Raw genomic sequence first — 8,778 nt, 5'->3', positions numbered from 1 at the left:
CATACTTGTCGAAATGACATGTTCAAAACTTCCTGCATTGGCCGGGAATCGAACCCGGGCCTCCCGCTTGGCAGGCTAGAATTCTACCACTGAACAACCAATGCCTTGGAAGGCTGAGTTAACCTCAAAGGCAGGAAATTGTATCATAAAGCTTTTTTTCCAAGAATATGTTCCACTTTGTGGGCTCAGCAACATTGTTCACCCTAAAAAAAGAGCAGTACTTTCTCCCCGTCGGGGAATTGAACCCCGGTCTCCCGCGTGACAGGCGGGGATACTCACCACTATACTAACGAGGAGCAGGTGGGTTGGAACTTTGAAAAAACGTGGAGCATTGGTACTAACCCTAAATTTGGAATGTTGGGCTTAAACCCTTCTAACAAAAATATCTGTAGAGACTGAATGGTTGGAGCTAGGAACTACTATGACCCCGCTATGGAAAGCTGAGACTCTCACAAACACGTACATGTAATCGATTTTGCTCTATACCGCTCACAAGCCACACAATACTAGTTTGCAGGTGAGGCGTTTGTGGGTAATCCCAGGACATTGTCACAAATGCCAAACTCAAGACAGTTGTCACTGACAAGTTGGTTACTCTTTCCCATTTAACAACTAAAGCCTTGCAAAAAGTTAATCACCTCACACACTGGAAATCTGCAATGGATTCACCAAAGTCTACTGAGAATGAGTAAATGTTCAAAGTCTTATTTTTCAAGAGTCAGTTGAGAATTCGACCAAGACCAGAGATTTCTGTTTGCCTGGTAATCTAACACAGATTTCCTCCTCAGGGGTTTGCATACTTGTCGAAATGACATGTTCAAAACTTCCTGCATTGGCCGGGAATCGAACCCGGGCCTCCCGCTTGGCAGGCTAGAATTCTACCACTGAACAACCAATGCCTTGGAAGGCTGAGTTAACCTCAAAGGCAGGAAATTGTATCATAAAGCTTTTTTTCCAAGAATATGTTCCACTTTGTGGGCTCAGCAACATTGTTCACCCTAAAAAAAGAGCAGTACTTTCTCCCCGTCGGGGAATTGAACCCCGGTCTCCCGCGTGACAGGCGGGGATACTCACCACTATACTAACGAGGAGCAGGTGGGTTGGAACTTTGAAAAAACGTGGAGCATTGGTACTAACCCTAAATTTGGAATGTTGGGCTTAAACCCTTCTAACAAAAATATCTGTAGAGACTGAATGGTTGGAGCGGTACTAACCCTAAATTTGGAATGTTGGGCTTAAACCCTTCTAACAAAAATATCTGTAGAGACTGAATGGTTGGAGCTAGGAACTACTATGACCCCGCTATGGAAAGCTGAGACTCTCACAAACACGTACATGTAATCGATTTTGCTCTATACCGCTCACAAGCCACACAATACTAGTTTGCAGGTGAGGCGTTTGTGGGTAATCCCAGGACATTGTCACAAATGCCAAACTCAAGACAGTTGTCACTGACAAGTTGGTTACTCTTTCCCATTTAACAACTAAAGCCTTGCAAAAAGTTAATCACCTCACACACTGGAAATCTGCAATGGATTCACCAAAGTCTACTGAGAATGAGTAAATGTTCAAAGTCTTATTTTTCAAGAGTCAGTTGAGAATTCGACCAAGACCAGAGATTTCTGTTTGCCTGGCAATCTAACACAGATTTCCTCCTCAGGGGTTTGCATACTTGTCGAAATGACATGTTCAAAACTTCCTGCATTGGCCGGGAATCGAACCCGGGCCTCCCGCGTGGCAGGCGAGAATTCTACCACTGAACAACCAATGCCTTGGAAGGCTGAGTTAACCTCAAAGGCAGGAAATTGTATCATAAAGCTTTTTTTTCCAAGAATATGTTCCACTTTGTGGGCTCAGCAACATTGTTCACCCTAAAAAAAGAGCAGTACTTTCTCCCCGTCGGGGAATTGAACCCCGGTCTCCCGCGTGACAGGCGGGGATACTCACCACTATACTAACGAGGAGCAGGTGGGTTGGAACTTTGAAAAAACGTGGAGCATTGGTACTAACCCTAAATTTGGAATGTTGGGCTTAAACCCTTCTAACAAAAATATCTGTAGAGACTGAATGGTTGGAGCTAGGAACTACTATGACCCCGCTATGGAAAGCTGAGACTCTCACAAACACGTACATGTAATCGATTTTGCTCTATACCGCTCACAAGCCACACAATACTAGTTTGCAGGTGAGGCGTTTGTGGGTAATCCCAGGACATTGTCACAAATGCCAAACTCAAGACAGTTGTCACTGACAAGTTGGTTACTCTTTCCCATTTAACAACTAAAGCCTTGCAAAAAGTTAATCACCTCACACACTGGAAATCTGCAATGGATTCACCAAAGTCTACTGAGAATGAGTAAATGTTCAAAGTCTTATTTTTCAAGAGTCAGTTGAGAATTCGACCAAGACCAGAGATTTCTGTTTGCCTGGCAATCTAACACAGATTTCCTCCTCAGGGGTTTGCATACTTGTCGAAATGACATGTTCAAAACTTCCTGCATTGGCCGGGAATCGAACCCGGGCCTCCCGCTTGGCAGGCTAGAATTCTACCACTGAACAACCAATGCCTTGGAAGGCTGAGTTAACCTCAAAGGCAGGAAATTGTATCATAAAGCTTTTTTTCCAAGAATATGTTCCACTTTGTGGGCTCAGCAACATTGTTCACCCTAAAAAAAGAGCAGTACTTTCTCCCCGTCGGGGAATTGAACCCCGGTCTCCCGCGTGACAGGCGGGGATACTCACCACTATACTAACGAGGAGCAGGTGGGTTGGAACTTTGAAAAAACGTGGAGCATTGGTACTAACCCTAAATTTGGAATGTTGGGCTTAAACCCTTCTAACAAAAATATCTGTAGAGACTGAATGGTTGGAGCTAGGAACTACTATGACCCCGCTATGGAAAGCTGAGACTCTCACAAACACGTACATGTAATCGATTTTGCTCTATACCGCTCACAAGCCACACAATACTAGTTTGCAGGTGAGGCGTTTGTGGGTAATCCCAGGACATTGTCACAAATGCCAAACTCAAGACAGTTGTCACTGACAAGTTGGTTACTCTTTCCCATTTAACAACTAAAGCCTTGCAAAAAGTTAATCACCTCACACACTGGAAATCTGCAATGGATTCACCAAAGTCTACTGAGAATGAGTAAATGTTCAAAGTCTTATTTTTCAAGAGTCAGTTGAGAATTCGACCAAGACCAGAGATTTCTGTTTGCCTGGTAATCTAACACAGATTTCCTCCTCAGGGGTTTGCATACTTGTCGAAATGACATGTTCAAAACTTCCTGCATTGGCCGGGAATCGAACCCGGGCCTCCCGCTTGGCAGGCTAGAATTCTACCACTGAACAACCAATGCCTTGGAAGGCTGAGTTAACCTCAAAGGCAGGAAATTGTATCATAAAGCTTTTTTTCCAAGAATATGTTCCACTTTGTGGGCTCAGCAACATTGTTCACCCTAAAAAAAGAGCAGTACTTTCTCCCCGTCGGGGAATTGAACCCCGGTCTCCCGCGTGACAGGCGGGGATACTCACCACTATACTAACGAGGAGCAGGTGGGTTGGAACTTTGAAAAAACGTGGAGCATTGGTACTAACCCTAAATTTGGAATGTTGGGCTTAAACCCTTCTAACAAAAATATCTGTAGAGACTGAATGGTTGGAGCTAGGAACTACTATGACCCCGCTATGGAAAGCTGAGACTCTCACAAACACGTACATGTAATCGATTTTGCTCTATACCGCTCACAAGCCACACAATACTAGTTTGCAGGTGAGGCGTTTGTGGGTAATCCCAGGACATTGTCACAAATGCCAAACTCAAGACAGTTGTCACTGACAAGTTGGTTACTCTTTCCCATTTAACAACTAAAGCCTTGCAAAAAGTTAATCACCTCACACACTGGAAATCTGCAATGGATTCACCAAAGTCTACTGAGAATGAGTAAATGTTCAAAGTCTTATTTTTCAAGAGTCAGTTGAGAATTCGACCAAGACCAGAGATTTCTGTTTGCCTGGCAATCTAACACAGATTTCCTCCTCAGGGGTTTGCATACTTGTCGAAATGACATGTTCAAAACTTCCTGCATTGGCCGGGAATCGAACCCGGGCCTCCCGCTTGGCAGGCTAGAATTCTACCACTGAACAACCAATGCCTTGGAAGGCTGAGTTAACCTCAAAGGCAGGAAATTGTATCATAAAGCTTTTTTTCCAAGAATATGTTCCACTTTGTGGGCTCAGCAACATTGTTCACCCTAAAAAAAGAGCAGTACTTTCTCCCCGTCGGGGAATTGAACCCCGGTCTCCCGCGTGACAGGCGGGGATACTCACCACTATACTAACGAGGAGCAGGTGGGTTGGAACTTTGAAAAAACGTGGAGCATTGGTACTAACCCTAAATTTGGAATGTTGGGCTTAAACCCTTCTAACAAAAATATCTGTAGAGACTGAATGGTTGGAGCTAGGAACTACTATGACCCCGCTATGGAAAGCTGAGACTCTCACAAACACGTACATGTAATCGATTTTGCTCTATACCGCTCACAAGCCACACAATACTAGTTTGCAGGTGAGGCGTTTGTGGGTAATCCCAGGACATTGTCACAAATGCCAAACTCAAGACAGTTGTCACTGACAAGTTGGTTACTCTTTCCCATTTAACAACTAAAGCCTTGCAAAAAGTTAATCACCTCACACACTGGAAATCTGCAATGGATTCACCAAAGTCTACTGAGAATGAGTAAATGTTCAAAGTCTTATTTTTCAAGAGTCAGTTGAGAATTCGACCAAGACCAGAGATTTCTGTTTGCCTGGCAATCTAACACAGATTTCCTCCTCAGGGGTTTGCATACTTGTCGAAATGACATGTTCAAAACTTCCTGCATTGGCCGGGAATCGAACCCGGGCCTCCCGCTTGGCAGGCTAGAATTCTACCACTGAACAACCAATGCCTTGGAAGGCTGAGTTAACCTCAAAGGCAGGAAATTGTATCATAAAGCTTTTTTTCCAAGAATATGTTCCACTTTGTGGGCTCAGCAACATTGTTCACCCTAAAAAAAGAGCAGTACTTTCTCCCCGTCGGGGAATTGAACCCCGGTCTCCCGCGTGACAGGCGGGGATACTCACCACTATACTAACGAGGAGCAGGTGGGTTGGAACTTTGAAAAAACGTGGAGCATTGGTACTAACCCTAAATTTGGAATGTTGGGCTTAAACCCTTCTAACAAAAATATCTGTAGAGACTGAATGGTTGGAGCTAGGAACTACTATGACCCCGCTATGGAAAGCTGAGACTCTCACAAACACGTACATGTAATCGATTTTGCTCTATACCGCTCACAAGCCACACAATACTAGTTTGCAGGTGAGGCGTTTGTGGGTAATCCCAGGACATTGTCACAAATGCCAAACTCAAGACAGTTGTCACTGACAAGTTGGTTACTCTTTCCCATTTAACAACTAAAGCCTTGCAAAAAGTTAATCACCTCACACACTGGAAATCTGCAATGGATTCACCAAAGTCTACTGAGAATGAGTAAATGTTTCAAAGTCTTATTTTTCAAGAGTCAGTTGAGAATTCGACCAAGACCAGAGATTTCTGTTTGCCTGGTAATCTAACACAGATTTCCTCCTCAGGGGTTTGCATACTTGTCGAAATGACATGTTCAAAACTTCCTGCATTGGCCGGAATCGAACCCGGGCCTTCCCGCTTGGCAGGCTAGAATTCTACCACTGAACAACCAATTGCCTTGGAAGGCCTGAGTTAACCTCAAAGGCAGGAAATTGTATCATAAAGCTTTTTTTCCAAGAATATGTTCCACTTTGTGGGCTCAGCAACATTGTTCACCCTAAAAAAAGAGCAGTACTTTCTCCCCGTCGGGAATTGAACCCCGGTCTCCCGCGTGACAGGCGGGGATACTCACCACTATACTAACGAGGAGCAGGTGGGTTGGAACTTTGAAAAAACGTGAGCATTGGTACTAACCCTAAATTTGGAATGTTGGGCTTAAACCCTTCTAACAAAAATATCTGTAGAGACTGAATGGTTGGAGCGGTACTAACCCTAAATTTGGAATGTTGGGCTTAAACCCTTCTAACAAAAATATCTGTAGAGACTGAATGGTTGGAGCTAGGAACTACTATGACCCCGCTATGGAAAGCTGAGACTCTCACAAACACGTACATGTAATCGATTTTGCTCTATACCGCTCACAAGCCACACAATACTAGTTTGCAGGTGAGGCGTTTGTGGGTAATCCCAGGACATTGTCACAAATGCCAAACTCAAGACAGTTGTCACTGACAAGTTGGTTACTCTTTCCCATTTAACAACTAAAGCCTTGCAAAAAGTTAATCACCTCACACACTGGAAATCTGCAATGGATTCACCAAAGTCTACTGAGAATGAGTAAATGTTCAAAGTCTTATTTTTCAAGAGTCAGTTGAGAATTCGACCAAGACCAGAGATTTCTGTTTGCCTGGCAATCTAACACAGATTTCCTCCTCAGGGGTTTGCATACTTGTCGAAATGACATGTTCAAAACTTCCTGCATTGGCCGGGAATCGAACCCGGGCCTCCCGCGTGGCAGGCGAGAATTCTACCACTGAACAACCAATGCCTTGGAAGGCTGAGTTAACCTCAAAGGCAGGAAATTGTATCATAAAGCTTTTTTTCCAAGAATATGTTCCACTTTGTGGGCTCAGCAACATTGTTCACCCTAAAAAAAGAGCAGTACTTTCTCCCCGTCGGGGAATTGAACCCCGGTCTCCCGCGTGACAGGCGGGGATACTCACCACTATACTAACGAGGAGCAGGTGGGTTGGAACTTTGAAAAAACGTGGAGCATTGGTACTAACCCTAAATTTGGAATGTTGGGCTTAAACCCTTCTAACAAAAATATCTGTAGAGACTGAATGGTTGGAGCTAGGAACTACTATGACCCCGCTATGGAAAGCTGAGACTCTCACAAACACGTACATGTAATCGATTTTGCTCTATACCGCTCACAAGCCACACAATACTAGTTTGCAGGTGAGGCGTTTGTGGGTAATCCCAGGACATTGTCACAAATGCCAAACTCAAGACAGTTGTCACTGACAAGTTGGTTACTCTTTCCCATTTAACAACTAAAGCCTTGCAAAAAGTTAATCACCTCACACACTGGAAATCTGCAATGGATTCACCAAAGTCTACTGAGAATGAGTAAATGTTCAAAGTCTTATTTTTCAAGAGTCAGTTGAGAATTCGACCAAGACCAGAGATTTCTGTTTGCCTGGCAATCGAACACAGATTTCCTCCTCAGGGGTTTGCATACTTGTCGAAATGACATGTTCAAAACTTCCTGCATTGGCCGGGAATCGAACCCGGGCCTCCCGCGTTGCAGGCGAGAATTCTACCACTGAACAACCAATGCCTTGGAAGGCTGAGTTAACCTCAAAGGCAGGAAATTGTATCATAAAGCTTTTTTTCCAAGAATATGTTCCACTTTGTGGGCTCAACAACATTGTTCACCCTAAAAAAAGAGCAGTACTTTCTCCCCGTCGGGGAATTGAACCCCGGTCTCCCGCGTGACAGGCGGGGATACTCACCACTATACTAACGAGGAGCAGGTGGGTTGGAACTTTGAAAAAATGTGGAGCATTGGTACTAACCCTAAATTTGGAATGTTGGGCTTAAACCCTTCTAACAAAAATATCTGTAGAGACTGAATGGTTGGAGCTAGGAACTACTATGACCCCGCTATGGAAAGCTGAGACTCTCACAAACACGTACATGTAATCGATTTTGCTCTATACCGCTCACAAGCCACACAATACTAGTTTGCAGGTGAGGCGTTTGTGGGTAATCCCAGGACATTGTCACAAATGCCAAACTCAAGACAGTTGTCACTGACAAGTTGGTTACTCTTTCCCATTTAACAACTAAAGCCTTGCAAAAAGTTAATCACCTCACACACTGGAAATCTGCAATGGATTCACCAAAGTCTACTGAGAATGAGTAAATGTTCAAAGTCTTATTTTTCAAGAGTCAGTTGAGAATTCGACCAAGACCAGAGATTTCTGTTTGCCTGGCAATCTAACACAGATTTCCTCCTCAGGGGTTTGCATACTTGTCGAAATGACATGTTCAAAACTTCCTGCATTGGCCGGGAATCGAACCCGGGCCTGGAGCATTGGTACTAACCCTAAATTTGGAATGTTGGGCTTAAACCCTTCTAACAAAAATATCTGTAGAGACTGAATGGTTGGAGCTAGGAACTACTATGACCCAGCTATGGAAAGCTGAGACTCTCACAAACACGTACATGTAATCGATTTTGCTCTATACCACTCACAAGCCACACAATACTAGTTTGCAGGTGAGGCGTTTGTGGGTAATCCCAGGACATTGTCACAAATGCCAAACTCAAGACAGTTGTCACTGACAAGTTGGTTACTCTTTCCCATTTAACAACTAAAGCCTTGCAAAAAGTTAATCACCTCACACACTGGAAATCTGCAATGGATTCACCAAAGTCTACTGAGAATGAGTAAATGTTCAAAGTCTTATTTTTCAAGAGTCAGTTGAGAATTCGACCAAGACCAGAGATTTCTGTTTGCCTGGCAATCTAACACAGATTTCCTCCTCAGGGGTTTGCATACTTGTCGAAATGACATGTTCAAAACTTCCTGCATTGGCCGGGAATCGAACCCGGGCCTCCCGCGTGGCAGGCGAGAATTCTACCACTGAACAACCAATGCCTTGGAAGGCTGAGTTAACCTCAAAGGCAGGAAATT

The 8,778-nt window shown here is 44.0% G+C and overlaps 1 non-coding gene across 1 annotated transcript; it reads right to left on the bottom strand.

Annotated features, from left to right (window-relative positions):
- Positions 1-7,344: 7,344 nt before the first annotated feature.
- On the bottom strand, positions 7,345-7,415 carry trnac-gca. The gene has a single exon. It is a non-coding gene; the product is annotated as a tRNA-Cys (tRNA).
- Positions 7,416-8,778: the final 1,363 nt, after the last annotated feature.

This window comes from Oncorhynchus mykiss, unplaced genomic scaffold (assembly GCF_013265735.2).
Source record: "Oncorhynchus mykiss isolate Arlee unplaced genomic scaffold, USDA_OmykA_1.1 un_scaffold_530, whole genome shotgun sequence".
Taxonomy (NCBI): Eukaryota; Metazoa; Chordata; class Actinopteri; order Salmoniformes; family Salmonidae; genus Oncorhynchus; species Oncorhynchus mykiss.
This window is presented reverse-complemented; position numbering and strand designations above follow the sequence as displayed.